Source organism: Urocitellus parryii, chromosome 6 (assembly GCF_045843805.1).
Source record: "Urocitellus parryii isolate mUroPar1 chromosome 6, mUroPar1.hap1, whole genome shotgun sequence".
NCBI lineage: Eukaryota > Metazoa > Chordata > Mammalia > Rodentia > Sciuridae > Urocitellus > Urocitellus parryii.
This window is the reverse complement of record NC_135536.1, coordinates 197,931,661-197,947,611: the sequence shown is the minus strand read 5'-3', so window position 1 is coordinate 197,947,611 and position 15,951 is coordinate 197,931,661.

Here is a 15,951-nt window from a genome sequence, read left to right as displayed (position 1 = left end):
TCACACAGACACACTCACACAGACACACACACACTCACACACTCACACACACATACACACTCACACTCACACACACACACTCTCTCATACACACACACTCACACACTCACACACATACACACTCACACTCACACACACACTCACACACACACACTCTCACACTCACACACACATACACACACACACACACACTCTCTCACTCACACACACTCACACACACACAGACACACACACATTCACACTGATGAATGAATGCAATATGAAATGAAGAATTCTCAGCAGAGAAATAGGAAACACAAGAAATGAGTATTTTAGAACTAAAAACCCCCACCATATCTGCAGTAAAATATTCACTGATGAGTTCAATAGCAGAACAGAGACAAAAGAGAAAAGCCCATGAACTTGAAGATCTGTACCTGATCTGAAGGAGATAGAAAGAAGTAGGTGAGCAAGCCTCAGGGACCAGATGTACCATCAAAATCCAGCCCATGTTGGGCTCCAGAAAGAGGAGCAAGATGGGGGCAGAAGGTTATTTGAGAGGATAACCCAGAGCATCCCCAGTGAGCGGGAAGACGTCACTTTGACATCCAGCACTCAGTGAGCCCAGAGAGGAAAACCGCCTCCAAAACCTCATCATTGAGCCACAGAAAACCTCCTGAAGGCAGCTGAGCAAACCCATGCGTTCCTTCAGAGAAGATGTCCCCATGACTGCAGACTTCCTGGCAGACACGGGAGGCCCGAGGACAGTGGAACCACCTCAAATAACAGCTCTCAGCGTCCCAGGCTTCTGTCCCCTACTTCTCAGGGGCTGAGTGCACAACCAAAACCAAACACAGTATCCTCTTCTGCTCTACAGGTCTGCAGTCTGAGCCAGGTCCCTTTCAGTTTCCATACTGTAACGTGCATGTCCTCTCTTAGTTTCTTTTTCTTTTAAATGCATATTTTTTTAGTTGTAGTTGGATACAGTATCTTTAATTAATTTATTTATTTTTATGTGGTGCTGAGGATTTAACCCAGAGCCTTGCCCGAGCTAGGCGAGTGCTCACCGCTGAGCCCCAGCCCAGCCCCTCTCGTAGTTTCCTGATCAGTCTGGTGGGGAGTTTATTGATCTCAAAGAACTTGAGTTGATTGGTTTTCTATTTAATCGCCATCTGCTCTGCTCTTTGGTATTTCCTGTTTTCTGCTTGCATTGGGTCTAATTTACAAGGTTATTAGGGTGGTGCTCATGTCCTGCTCAGCACACTGAACACTTTGGGGCTGTGAGCCACTTGGTGTCTGTCTGTCACGGCCACTTACTCTGCTGCCCTAGGCTGGAAGCCACTGTAGAGGCGTGTGAATGGAAAGGTGTGGCCGTCTTCCCACAAAGCTGGGTTTTCCTAGACAGGATGGGCCGGATCTGGCCTGTGGGTTGTGGTTGGCTGACTCCTGGTTTAGAGATTTTGTGACCTTTTACCTTTTCTCCTGTAAGCAATTAGTGCTATAAAGTGTCTCCTAAGTGCGGCTTTACCTGCATCCCATAGATTTTGGTAGGTTGTAATTTTCATTGAATCAAAAATATTTTCTAATTTCACTCTGTATTAATTGTGTAGCTGGTGCTTTGACGTATGGGACCTTGCTGACCCTTGCAGGCTGGCTGATGCCTGGTGACAATTGGATGGGCCTCCAGCACACCCTTCATGTGCAAGCCAACCCCCAGCCTCACACCCTCCGTCCTCTGTGGGGCCCCCACACATCTACCTGCCCTCATGGCCCGGGCCGGGCTCTTCTCCTGGGGCCAGCTGGACTCATTCCCACTGGCCAGTCCCGAGCAGCTCGCTCACGCTGCCTGCTCCTTCCTGCAGACACCACTGCAAAGGATCTTGCCAGGCTCCTTGCTGCCCCTGTGTCCTGGCCACCTAGTGCCCCTGTGGGCCCTTCCCCAGGTGTGGCCTGCCCCCTACTCTTGAACCGTGAGTGACACACTGCCTCTTGGTGGTGGCATCTCTGGCCTGCTGGCCTCACCACACTGAGGGTAACACTGCAGTCTACCTCCTGACCTTCTGCCTCTCCCTCTTACCCCACACATTACCCAGGAGTGAGTGGTCTAATGCTCCTGTTTCAGGATTTTCTGTCCCTTCTGCTGTTGGTGTCTAATTTAATCCCATCGTGGTCAGGGAACTGTGTGACTTGCATCCTTTAAAACACTGAGATGTGTCCAGTGGCCCAGCACCTGCTGGTCTTTCAAATGTCCCTGAGCACTTGAGAAGGGTAGGCACTGACTGCTTCAGTCTGCTAGGCCGCGCTGGGCTCTGGCCATGCCAAGGCTGTCTGTCTTCTCCCCAGTACCTCCAGGTTGGGTCCCCTGGGGTGCCGCACCCAAACCTTAGGGTTAGGCACAGTAAGGGGATGGCCACCAATGAATGTCTCCTCCCCATTCCTAAAATGCTCCTGGTTGAAAGCATTGTGGTCCCAGATGGGAAGCACCTGGGTGTCTGCCAGGACTGACCAGTCTCCCAAGGCCATCTTGGTGATTCCAGCAGGGAGGAATGAGGTGACGGGGCTGCAGACATCTCAGGGCCTCTCCCTTCTCCAGTGGCGTCTGTGAGGAGGAGCCTGGAGATTCCCCAGGCCCCCAATTTTCCCAGTGGCCTGGGCCAGGGCAAGGCCTGCTCCCTGCCACCAGAGAGTCCCTGCTGTGCAAGCCAAGGGCCGGTAAGTGCTTCAGGGCCACTGGCTGAGGGGGCTGAAGGGTGGGCAGGAGGGACAGACCTGTCCCCTCCTGGCCTGTAACCAGAGAAACTCTTTTTATCCATTTTCAGTGCATCAAGCATGTACAGAAAATGGAGATTGGCCGAGGGTTCCATTACTAAGGGTCTGAGAATCTCTTAGTTCCACTGGACTAAAACATGTGCAGGCACCAGGCAGTACCCCAGGGAAGAAAGGGACAATATGCAAAGGCAGTGGGACTGGGCAGGTGTACTCCTCCATGGAATGGGGGACATGGGGGCAGTGGGTGCCTCACCAAGGAGGCTGCATGTGTACCTAGACTAGACCAGTTCAGCCTGGCCCAGGGCAGCCAGGCCCAGCTCAGTGAGCCACGCCCCTCTAGTCAGCCACACCCATGGTGATAAGCCACACCCACTGTGATAAGCCACACCCACTGTGATAAGCCACACCCACTGCAGTCGACCCCCCCCCCCAGGGTAGTGAGCCACACCCATCCCAGTTTACCAAGCCCCGGCCAGCAAGCCACCCAGATTAGTGCAATGAGATTAATCCAGTGTAGTAAGCCCCACCCAGATTAGCACAACCACCCACTCTGCACACACTCACACACTTCTCCTGAAGGTAGTGTCGGATGTGAGGGTGATCTGGCTGTGACATCTGTCACCCCATTGGTCGCTAGGGTTGATGAGGCTGATCTGGCTGGCTAGGCGGGTGCCCCCTTCCTCCCTCACGCTCATGTGTGTCCCTCCTGAGGCTGCGCACTCTGTCGAGGGGAACCTTCTGCAGTAGAGGAGGACCATTCTTCCGTCAAGGGTCTGTGAGTAGCTGCGCTCCCGTTAGAACCTCCAAACAAGCTCTCAAGACCCAGCCTCACCAGGGCCTCTCATTTTCCAAAAGGAGGTCCATTTTGCATGACTTTGAACTTTGCTTCAAGCATCTCAACCAGCTCTGCTGTGGTTCTCTTGGCACACGAAGGCACATGCTTCAAGAGTGCAAATTGGTAAGTTTGGGCACAAGTCCACACCCACGAAATCATCACCACCCCAGATGCTTCCTGCTGCCCTTGGTTCCCCAGCCTCCCTCTGTCCCTCTCCCCACTCCCCAGGAAGCCCCATGTGCTTTCTGCCACTGTGCGTGATTCGCATTTTGCAGAATTTTATAGAGACGCAATTCTGCTGCACGCTCTCTGGGTCAGGCTGCTCTGGCTCAGCTCAGCTATCCTGACCTTCTGTGCTGCGTCTCCAAGACTCGCTGCTTCGGGCTTCTGCGCTGTCTCCCACTGGGTGCTGTGTCACAGCTGCCTCTCCGTTCACCTCTTCACCCCAGGGCCAGGGTGGCTGCACCATCTTGTGCCCCACCAGCGGTGTGTGCCATCCTTTCAAAAGCAGCACACAGCCCAGAAAGAGCGGACCTGTGGATGCAGCCTGGCCACTGCCACTACTCCAGGCCATTAGCCCAGAGGGATAATGGGCTGTGCCAAGGTTCACCACACGCTGCCAGCTGAGCCCAGGCCCATTCCCCGCCACTTCGGCTGCTGCTCTGGCCAGGGCAGTTGGGGGCACTGGTTGCTCAGGGCCACACCAGCAGGGCCACATGGAGGCTCATCATCCTGGCTCTTCTGTGTCCGTACCCAGGGCTCCATCAGGCAGGACCTGCTCTGGCTGACTCCCATCATGCCAGGAAGGAGGGCGCCCTGCAGAGGGCTGCTGCAGTCCCAGGAAGGGAGGCTGCTCCGGACCCCAAGACTCCGCGACAGGGGCTCCTCCAGGCCTAGGGCGCCCCTCTCAGGCAGCATCCCCAGCGAGGAGGGCTGGGCATGTGACTTCTGGTGTTGGTGACCCCTGTCATGAGTCCCCTCCAGAGGGGTGCCAGAAACACCTGACTCTGGGGCCGACTCACCTACCCATGTGCTCTGCTGGGAAATGCTCCGTGGCCATTGTCCTCTGTTATAAAACCCACAAGTGCTCTTCCTGGCTGTCTAGAACTTTCCCTGGAGATTCGGTTTGCAGAGAGCATGGGACTCTGTTTCCCAAGGACCTGTGCAGACCTGGTCCCTTGTCCTACAGTGTCCCACACCCCTCTGTCCTCCTGCCTTTCTCAGGACTGTTGAGTGGATGAGGAAGAAGGACAGCAGTGAGCGCGAGCCCTGGACCTCTGCCCACGGGGCCTAGACTGGATGTCCTCTGGCTCCGTGCACACAGTTCCCTTGCCCTGCAGCCAGTGGCTCTGGCTGAGCACTGGTGGACATTTGTCTCTCTGTCAAACAGGCCTCACGGCAACAAACATCTGTCCCTGTCCATGGACAACATCCCACTTGCCTCCCTGGACAGGGGCATTGTGATGATGGCTCCGTCCTTCAGCACACGGTGAGGTCACTTTGCTACTTGCTCCTGCCAGAGGCGTCGTGGCCAGGGAAGCTCTGGGGAGTGGGCCAGCTGGGGCGGTTCTGCCCATGTTCTCATGGGCACAGTGCATGAGGCTGGGGAGTAGCTGGACCATGGCCTTGGCCTTGCACCTGGAAGGCCTCTCCCATGAGGGCACATGCCCTTCTACCCCTTGGGGCAGTTTCCTTGGGGCGAGGCTCCGCTCCCTCCAGGACGATTTGGGAGTCCCAGAGTGGCTGCCCCACCTGGCCCAGGTCACCATGCGGCTGCTGGGTGGAGAGAGCCCCAGGATGGCCTCCAAGCATCTCTGAGAGGCAGAGGGCCTGAGCTTCAGGCCTTCCCACCTGGACACCCACCTGCCCTTTTCTTGCATGTTTTGCCCAAACACCAGCAGCAGGAAGTAGTCTCAACGACCAGGGGAGGGACCAGGGCCGGGGCTGGTGTGGACGGCTGGGTTCCTCTGCAGTCTCCCAGGACTCCCAGGAGGCTGCAGCCGGCCCCTCCCCGGGTCTCCTTGGGCTGGCTCTGGGACCCCTCCAGCCAGGCCTTTCCGGGGGACACCACCAGCTCCCTACCTACAGGCACCCTGTCCGGGAAGCAGCAGTTCTCCTGGGAAAGACTCCTTCGGAGACACCCTCAGCCACATGGGCAGCACCCTCCTCCACTGCACGCAAGACCCAGGGCTCTCGGGGCCGGCGTGAGGACAGAGTAAGAGCCCACAAGTCCACTGGCCCAAGTAAGCCACCGGGGGACCCGTGGGGGCAGGAGAAGAAACCCCTTCCTCACAACAGAAGTCCCACTAACGAAGGCGGCGGTGGCTGTGAGCACGGGAGGAGCAGCACGGGGACTGCCCCAGAGAGACGGCAGTGACAGGAGCCAGCGTGTGGGGGGACTGGGGGGGGACGAGGGGAGATGAGGGGGGATGAAGGGGGGGCGAGGGAGGACGGGGGTTGAGGGGGACGAGGGGGGGACGAGAGGGGCAAGGGGGGACGAGGGAGGACGGGGGTTGAGGGGGGACGAGGGGGGACGAGGGGGGGCGAGGGAGGACGGGGGTTGAGGGGGGACGAGGGGGGACCAGGGGGGGCGAGGGAGGACGGGGGTTGAGGGGGGACGAGGGGGGACCAGGGGGGGCGAGGGAGGACGGGGGTTGAGGGGGGACGAGGGGGGACCAGGGGGGGCGAGGGAGGACGGGGGTTGAGGGGGGACGAGGGGGGACCAGGGGGGCGAGGGAGGACGGGGGTTGAGGGGGGACGAGGGGGGACCAGGGGGGGCGAGGGAGGACGGGGGTTGAGGGGGGATGAGGGGGTGACGAGAGGGGCGAGGGGGGACGAGGGGGGATGAGGGGGGACTAGGGGGGGTGATGGAGGACGGGGGTTGAGGGGGGATGAGGGGGGACGAGGGGGGGTGAGGGAGGACGGGGGTTGAGGGGGGATGAGGGGTTGAGGGGGGGTGAGGGGTTGAGGGGGGTGAGGGGGGGCGAGGAGGGACGAGGAGGAACGAGGAGGGATGGGGGGGTGAGGAGGGACGAGGAGGAACGAGGAGGGATGGGGGGGCGAGGAGGGACGAGGGGAGATGGGGTGAGGGGGGACGAGGGGAGATGGGGTGAGGGGGGACGAGGGGAGATGGGGTGAGGGGGGACGAGGGGAGGTGAGGGAGGACGGGGGTTGAGGGGGGATGAGGGGGGACGAGGAGGGGTAGGGGGGTGAGGAGGGACGAGGAGGAACGAGGAGGGATGGGGGGCGAGGAGGGACGAGGAGGAACGAGGAGGGACGAGGGGAGATGGGGTGAGGGGGGACGAGGGGAGATGGGGTGAGGGGGGACGAGGGGAGATGGGGTGAGGGGGGACGAGGGGAGGTGAGGGAGGACGGGGGTTGAGGGGGGATGAGGGGGGACGAGGAGGGGTAGGGGGTGAGGAGGGACGAGGAGGAACGAGGAGGGATGGGGGGGCGAGGAGGGACGAGGGGAGATGGGGTGAGGAGGGACGAGGGGAGATGGGGTGAGGGGGGACAAGGGGAGATGGGGTGAGGGGGGACGAGGGGAGATGGGGTGAGGGGGGACAAGGGGGTCGAAGAGGGGCAAGGGGGGACGAGGGGGATGGGGCGAGGGGGGATGAGGAGGGATGAGGGGGTTCAAAGAGGGACGAGGAGGAGCGAGGAGGTTGGGGACCTGCCGCGGGTTCCCTCCAGACCTCTTCAGCACCAGGCACTGCAGTGTGGAGCCAGGGTGGGCCAGCCTCGCCAGCCGGGACAGCCCCCAGGAGCCTCCGTGTAGCCTGAATGCCATGACGAGGGACGATTAGTGAGTCCGAACCAAGGGACGCTTTGTGCAGTAACTGGCCAACAGCCTCGAGAGCAGAGTGACCAGGGACGACCAAGCAGGGCCTGCTGCGGACTGGAGGCCAGCGGCAGATGAGGACTAAAGGTGCTCGGGGCGGAGGCTCCCTGCCACGGGGCATGTGGATGAGGCCACGGCTCTGCCAGAGCCCACCCCAGGTGTCCACTGTGCCCTGCCCTGACCACCGGCCACCTGCGCCTGAGTCTCTACGGCTTTGCAGCTTCCAAGTCTGAGATGATTTCAGAATGAAACACGTTTTTTAAGAGTTAGCATTCCCAGGGACAAAGGACGCCTAGAACTCAGTGAGAAGCCAGTGACGGGCAGGGACACCAGCGGAGAGCAGACTCGGGATGCAGCAGAGTGCTGGGGGCGGAGGCAGGGATGGCAGCGCCATCCACAGTAGAAACACCAATACCAAAGACCTGGGTGGGGAACTGAGCCGGGGAGACCCCCCAGGCTGCCTCTTGGGCTGCGTCCAGAGCAACGTGGTCACGTGCCTGGCCTGAGCTGTGGTCGTCCTCCTCGACCCATGAGCCAGACGTCTTCCACTCTAAAGCCTTCTTCCAGCCTGTACCCTGCAGACTGACCAGGGCCACCCAGGCCCTCTGGCTCCCAGCCAAGGAGCCTGGTCAGCAGCCCAGGGGCACAGTCCCCGTCCAAATGATGCCTGGGTGGGGACAGTGATGGCTCTGAGTGAGTCCTGGCTCCTGTAGGCCCTGATCTTGTGGGTGAGGCCATGTCAGAACCTGCCCTCAAGCTCCCCGGGGCTGGGCTGCACCGTCCACAGGTCTCCTGATGGCCAGCCTGGCCCGACTGAGGGAGGCCAGGAAAGGTTGACGCTCCTCTTTGGATTGTCCTTGTCCCTCTCCACTCTGGGCTGTGGGGACTCCAGGCCCTGACCCCAGTCAGTCCCACCAGGAGTGAGGCAGTGTTCTGCTTGGGATAGCATGACACTCCTGTGGGACCTGAGGGACGGCCAGTGCCACACACATGGGCAGCCCAGCTCTGGCCCTTCCTTGGGCCCAGTTCACACAGCCCACCGGGGCTTCCCCGGCTCTTCTCGGTGGCAGGCTGTGACCTCTCTCCCCAGGGAGCCTGCCAGCCCTGCAGACCCTGGACTCCTGGCTCTTGGGATTCTCCGTGCTCTCGGAAACATCCTGGTGAAGGGTTCAAGGGCAAGGTCGAAGGGGTGGGCGGGCCTCTTAAGAACCTGGACATTTGAGTCCCAGTCCTCTGTCCTCCCCCAGGGCCAGCCCCTCATTGGTGTTTGAGGGATCTAGGGGACAAAGATGGTGCAGTCCTCCCCTGACTGGGTCTGTCTGAGCCGTGGCCCCTTCTCTTTCCGGAGCCCCCATGGGAACGGTGGGAAACCCCAGCCTTATTTCCTCCTGGGGCACCTGCCCCAGGAACTTGGGGTCAGGTGGGAAGACAGACCTCTGGGCAGTAATGCTATAGGGAGCTGGCCCCTGTCCTCCACAGCTGCCCAGCTGGAAGGCCATGCACCTCGTCCCAGGGCAGGGGACCCCTCCAAGGTCTCGGGAGGCCCCGCCAGGCTCTGCATTACAAGGGCCTGGGGCACCAGCATGTGGACAAGGCAGTGTCCAGGAGGCAGGGCAAGGCTTGTCCTGTATGGGGCCCTAGGCCTGGACATCCTCAACCTGAGTCCTGCCTGCCCTTCAGCTGGCCTGGTACGGCCTGCCCTCCTGCCTGGGTCTGTCTGCTGAACGATCCACTGGGCTGCACTGGGTGCTGGCAGGACGCGGCAGGGTGACGTGTGCCTGGACGGAGTCCCATCCCTCTGCCTGCCTTCGTCATCTCTGGCCCTGGCTCAGAGACTGCTGTTAACGGAACCAAAGCCAGAACGTCCCCCACGGGCAGCCACAGGCCACACCCTGAAGCCCCCGCCCGGTAGCCCACGCCCCCACGGCCCACATCCTGTAGCCCACTCCCCCGCGGCCCACAACCAGTAGCCCAGGCCCCACAGCCCGTCTGTGCACCTGACGGTCCCACCTGCTGCTTGTGTGGCTCAGCCCCACATCCACTGTGTCCCAGCAGGGCCTTGAACAGCGTCTGCTACAGGCTCCAACGGGTCACCGTGTCCCCTCCCAGCCCCCAGCGTCTGCCAGGCAAGAAACGAGTAAAAACAGCACCAGGACCTGCCAGGCTCAGGACACGGTTTTTTCAAAAGTGCTTCTGGGGCCTGGAAAGGCGATCGCAGGCTCGCTCTTGGTGGGAGGGGCTGTGCACCTTGACCTACGAGTGTGTGCACGTGTGCCCTGTGTTCACATGCATGCACTGAGAGCCTGTGCTCGTGTGTTCAGGTGGGCATGTGCTCATGTGAGCTCCTAGTGTGCACAAATATGGGTGCGTGCTTGTGCCTGAGTGCCACGTGTGCAGTGTTTTACACTCTGAGGCTTCTACTGCCCAACTGCCCTGTGCCTGGCACACGCCCACACCTGCACACCTGAGCCCAGGCCCCACCTCAGCGGGATTTATAGTGTGGGTCACCTGCTTGTGTGTTCCATGTCCTGGTGGGTCAGCTTCGTTGCTCCCAAACGTGGTTTTTGGTGTCTCTTCACCTGCCATTTCTTGGCTTGCTCATGGGAGTCTCCTTCCCCATCTGGGTTCCCTATGACCCTGGCCCTAGTTCCCCAGGAGAAGGGTAAGAGGCCCTGGGTCTCAGTGGACAGTGCCCCTTCCCCTCTTAGTTCCAGTGAGTGGAAAAGGAAGTCAGTGGAGGAGAGGTCTGCCCCCAGGGACCAAGTTCGTCTCCTGGCTGGGGGACCTGGGGACAGAGGACCCGCCGATCCTCAATTGCTCCCTGCCCTGTTGGGTGACATTCCTGGGGGTGCTGGGGAGCTCTCCAGCAGCTGGCCCCCGCGGTGCCTCCCAGGCTGGTGGGAGGACGCTGGTTGAAGGGCTGGCAGCCCCAGGCCGTCTTGGACACCCTGTGAGGCTGAGATGTGGGCCAGGCCCCCTGCACCCCTGGAGGGAGCCCAGCCTTGGGGCTGTCCCTGAGCCTCTGGCTGGCCACCCCTTGGCACAGAAGCACCAGGCCTCTGTCTGGTCACCAGAGTTTTGTAAAAGGAAACTCACTTGACACCCAGAGGGACCAAAAGCTCTGCATGGAGGCCTCCTCCTACTGACTCAGGGGCAGCTTTCTGGGGAGACTGTGGGCCTCCCAGGCCTCTGGTGGCTGCTGGGGCCTCTTGAGAAGTCCTGTGGGCTGCAGTGGAAGGAGCTCACGTGGCCCTGCTTGTGGCTTCTGGGTGGACCTCTGGGAAGACCAGTCGAGGCTCCTGCCCAGGTGGAGGACATTGCTAGCTGTGTGCAGGCCTGAGCAGCCTTCCCTGGCATTGGACAGTGTGTTTGAGTGTCCCCCACCCCAGGCCACCTTGCCACAGGTGTTTTCCAACCCTCTGGGCACACCCAGGGCAGGGATGGCTCTATCCCCGTGGTCTCAAGTGGGCAGCCGGGGGGAGCTGGCCTCATGGGAGGAACCAGAGGAACCAGGTGGAGACTGTCTGTACCGCCTTCCGTGCCCAGTGCAGGCAGGGAACGCTGGCTTGGCACGCAAGCAGCCCTCACGTCTGGCAGAGGAGCTGTATGGAGCCATCCAGGACGGACTCTGAACCCAGCCCCTTCCTGCTGTGTGGCATGGCCAGTCACCACCCTCCCTCTGCCTTGGTCCTCCCTGTGAGATGGGGAGGCAGGGAGGGAGCCGTCCCAGAGGCAGGTGCCAGGGTGGAATGAGGGTGGGCTGAGGGCGGGCCACCCAGCAGTGCCCAGCGAGAGCTCTCTCACCCCACTGCCCGTCCTGAGGCCCCACCTGCCCCTGGACTCCAAGCCCAGCAGACCAGGGCCCCCACCTGGGCTCCCCACACAAGGTCACCCTGTGCCGGACACAGGCCTGGGTTCAAACCTCAGATCTGGCTCAGACATGCTGTGTGTCCTGGGGAAGCGGCCACGTCTCTCTGAGCCCTGGGCTCCATCTTTTCTGGGAGGCCCTGGTGAGGAGGGCAGCAGGTGATTGTTGGCAGAGGCCAAGATGGCTGCAGGAACAGGATTGTGGGGAGGCAGGCTGGTGAGGTCCAACAGGGGCTTCACAGAGAGGGGCTGAGCTTGACCCGGATGAGGACAAGGGGGAACAGGGAGGGGTGTCCAGGCACGAGGGAGGCCCGGTCATCTACAAGGCCCCTGTTGCCCTATTCCCCAAGAAACAGGTGCCCGATAGAGCCCAAGCCTGTGCACGGCAGAGACAGTCTGTCTGTCCCTCCACAGTCCCTCAGAACACTCCTTCATCCACCAGGGCCACCAGCTGACCCAGAAGACCCCCTTCTCCCTGAGTCTGTGGTGGCTGGACCCTCCCTGCTCAGCGGCCCCTGCCCAGCCTTGGCACCGAGTGAGCCTGCTCCAGGCCATGCCGTGCCGAACCCCCATGGCCAACAGGGAGCTGCATCCCTAAAAGGTGGGCCCATGAAAGGCCAGAAGACGGCTTCAATTGGGGCCATTCCTATGAGGAAACTTGATTCCAAATCCCTGGCAGGTGTGTAGGAATCGGTTATTCATGCCCCCAATGAAATGGTTCATCCTACATAAAGAACTCAAAAAACTTAACACCCAAAGAACAAATAACCCAATCAATAAATGGGCTAAGGGACTGAACAGACACTTCTCAACAAATGTATGAAAAGATGTTCATCATCTCTATCGATTAAAGAAATTCAAATCAAAACTACTCTAAGATATCATCTCACGCCAGTCAGAAAATCAAGAATACAAGCAACAGGAAGTGTTGGTGAGGATCTTGGGGAAAAGGCTCACTCAGACATTGCTGGTGGGACTGAAAACCAATCTGGTGCAACCACTATGGAAAGCAGTGTGGAGATTCCTCAGAAAACTTGGAATGGAACCACCATTTGACCCAGCTAGCCCACTCCTCGGTTCATACCCAAAGGACTTAAAATCAGCATAGTGCAGGGGCAGAGCCACATCAATGTTGATAGCAGCTCAATTCACAATAGTAAACTGTGGAACCAACCTAGGTGTCCTTCACCAGAATGGATAAAGAAACTGTGGTATATATACTCAATGAATATTACTCAGCATTCAAGGAGAAGAAAATTATGGCATTTGCAGGTAAATGGGTGGAGCTGGAGAATATCATGCTAAGTGAAGTAAGCCAATCCCAAAAACCCAAAGGCTGAACGTTCTCTCTGATGAGTGGGTGCTGCTCCATAATGGGGGTGGGGAATGGGAGAATGCAGGAACTTTGGGCAAAGGGGAGGGAAGGGAGGCAGGGGGCATGGGGGCAGGAGAGATGGTGGAATGAGGTGGACATCATACTCCTAGGTACATGTGTGACTGCACATAGGGTGCGACGCTACGTTGTGTAGAGCCACAGAAATGAAAGGTGTGCTGCAATGGTGTACAGTGAGCAGAATGCATGCTGCTGTCATGCAGACCTAATTGGAATAAATAAATAAATAAATATTTTAAAAAAGGAAAGAAAGGAAGGTCCACACTTTCCCTGCTAAGTCACTGCCCGAGGAGGCCACCGTGGCGGTGGCTGCACTTTCGGCCTCGGCGGGTATGGCGAACAACGCTGTCCTCCCCTCGGGGTGACCTGCAGACCCAAGAAGAGCCGGCCTGCAGCCTCCGGGCCTCACCGCCTCAGGAGGATCCCCAGGCTGGGACCCTGCAGGCGGGGATGCTGGAGCCCCTCGGTCGCTCTCCTTGGTGCTGAAAGCAGGCCAGGCAGGGGCTGGACACGTGACTTCAGTCCCCACCCAGATTCCTCAGGCCAGCCCAAAGGCCACCTCAGACAGTGCCAGCATCTCCCAAGGACCTTTCTGACTGAGGGTGTGGGGCCTGCCCAGAGCGCTGGGCGTTCACTCCTGGAGAGGCGTCCGCCGGGTGCTCCTGGACACCCGGGGCAGGTCCCAGGGTGTTCAGCATAGCCACCCTGAGGGGCCCCGTGGATGGAGCCCCGTGGCCCAGAGCAGTCACCTGCTCACTGACTCCCTCGGTCCCCTCCCTCCCCGCCACCTGGTCTGCATGTCCCCACCCTGTGCTGCAGCTGAGGGTCCCACAAGCAGTCCATCAGGGCCACCTGCCCCCAGGACTTCAAGGATGCCCTGTCCTAGGATGGCAGGAGCAGAGTCCAGCTGCCCGACAGCTCCTCTTGAACAGGGAGCACAGGGTCAGCAAGACCTTCTGGAACTGTCCTGCAGGAGGACCCCTTTACTGCCTTCCTTGAGCCCAGGTACTCAAGACCAGCCTGGCCACGGGCAAGACCCATCCCACAGCAACAGCAAAAGCTAAAAACAAGACCGCAGAGAGGAGTCCTGCCAGGGTCCCAGCCTGCTGCCCTCGGGGTTCAGAGGCCAGTCAGCTCCCCACTTCCAAGCCTGTAGGCTGCCTGCAGACTTGACCTGCCAGCCCCCCACCACCACATGGCAACGCCTTCAACTCATCTCTCTCCCGTTGTACATGTGTGGATGGATGGGTGGACACATAGGTAGACTCAAGGTAGATGGACAGCAGGTAGATCAGCAGGAATGGATAGGTAGATAGAGAATACACAGAGCTGGGCATGGGGGCCCACGCCTGTCAGCTCAGTGACTTGGGAGGCTGAGGCAGGAGGATTGCAAGTTTGAGGCTAGCCTCAGCAAGTTAGCAAGACCCAGTCTCAAAATAAAAAAATTAAAAAAGGCTGGGGATGCAGCTAAGTGGTTAGACAATGCCAGGTTCAATCCTCAGTACAAATATATATAGCAAATATACAGTAGATCATGAATGGATGTATAGACAGGTAGGTAGATAGGATGGGCAGAAAATAGTAGATAATAGATGATGGATGGATGAGTGGTTAGGAAAGTAGGCAGGTAGAATGGATAGACAGACAGTACATAGACAATAGCCAAACCATGGATGGATAGATAAATAGTAGTAGAAAGACGATAGCTATATTGTGGATGAATAGATAGGGTGGATAGATAAAGATAGACAGATGATAGGTCATGGGTAGGTGGGCAGGTGGACAGAAAGCAGAGAGATGGATAGAAACAGACATGGTTGATGGACAGATGGACAGGTAGGTAAAGGGTAGACAGACGATAGGTCATGGATGGGTAGATGGGTAGATGGACAGCAGATAGATCAGATAGGATGGATAGATAGATAAATGGTGACAGATGATGGACAGGTGGAGAGGTGGGAGGGTGGGGTCCACATGGACCCTGTGGCTCTGCGTCTCTGGAGACCTGACTGGTGGTGCAGGGCTGCCTCCTGCTTCTCAGACCTCCGTGTCCCCAGGTCTCTCGGGGACAAGAGTTTAGAGGGAAGCAAAGATCTGGGGACTGGCTCAGAGGTGCAGGCTGCCGGCCCAGCTGCCTGATTCGGCAGAGCCAGGAGGAGCCCCAGCCATGGCACCCCATCCTGTCGTCAGAGACGCGAAGCTCTGAGCAAGAGGCACCGTCTTGTTCAAGGGCACAGCTGGAACCATGAAGTACCTCCCTGCCTGCAGGCTCACAGAACGCCCTGCAAGTGCCAACTTGCTCCTGTCCCACACAAACTGAGCCTCTCCCCTCCGCCCCCTCTCCTGCTCCTCGGGCACTGCCCTTCAGCGGCTGCTCCCAGCCTGGCAGCTCCAGTCAGGAGGCAGGGGATGGCAGTGCCCACACCCCATGAGTGGGTTCCAGGATGAACGTGTTCTAGGTGGCCCTGGGCCTGGGGTCTGAGGGGCGGCTGGCACACGATGGTGCACCCTGGCTGCAGACTCCATGCCGAGTCCTGCTCTGTCTGAGGTGCAGAGCTCGGGAGTGTGAGTGAGAGTTCAGCCCCTGGAGTTCTCCAGAGAGAGGGCCATGGGCGCGGGTCACCCAGCCTCCCAGGAGGCTCTGCTCGGCCACACTCTGGAACTGTGACAACCTCCAGACCTGGCATGGTGCCTCCCCCCGCTGAAATCTGCTTTCAGGAACTTCTAAATCAAGCCAGCCCTCACAGCAGGGTTAGCATTCAGACCCTGCTGAGAAGCCTGAACCCAAACAGAAGGGTGCTTCAGCCCAGCCTCGCCCCAACTGCCCCGAAGTGGCTGCGGTTTCTCCAGAGCCTCAGAACAGCAGCATCCAAATCACGTCTGACTGAGAGGCTGCGAAGGGAGTTACGGCTGCAGCCACCCATGTGGCCTCTTCCACAGTGTGGCTCAAGCTGGCCTCTGTGCTTCTAGGGGGGACCTTGCCCACAGAAGCCTTCTCCAGGTGGGAGCTCCCTTTTGGGGCAAGTCCACTGGGTGGGCAGTGGGGCCACCATGATGTGTGTCCATGGGCCCCTGGGCCAGGACCAGTCTGTTTCTCTGCTGGCCCCATGGAGTGGCTGAAGTGGCCGGCATGGGGCATGCCCTGCTCCATGGCTGTGTCCTGGGCTCTGAATGGGGCCGCTCCTGCCAAGGTGGGCGCAGCCGAGACAGCCCCTCCCTCTGTGCTGACGGCATCACCCAAGGCCTAAGTTGCTGGAAATCTTGCCA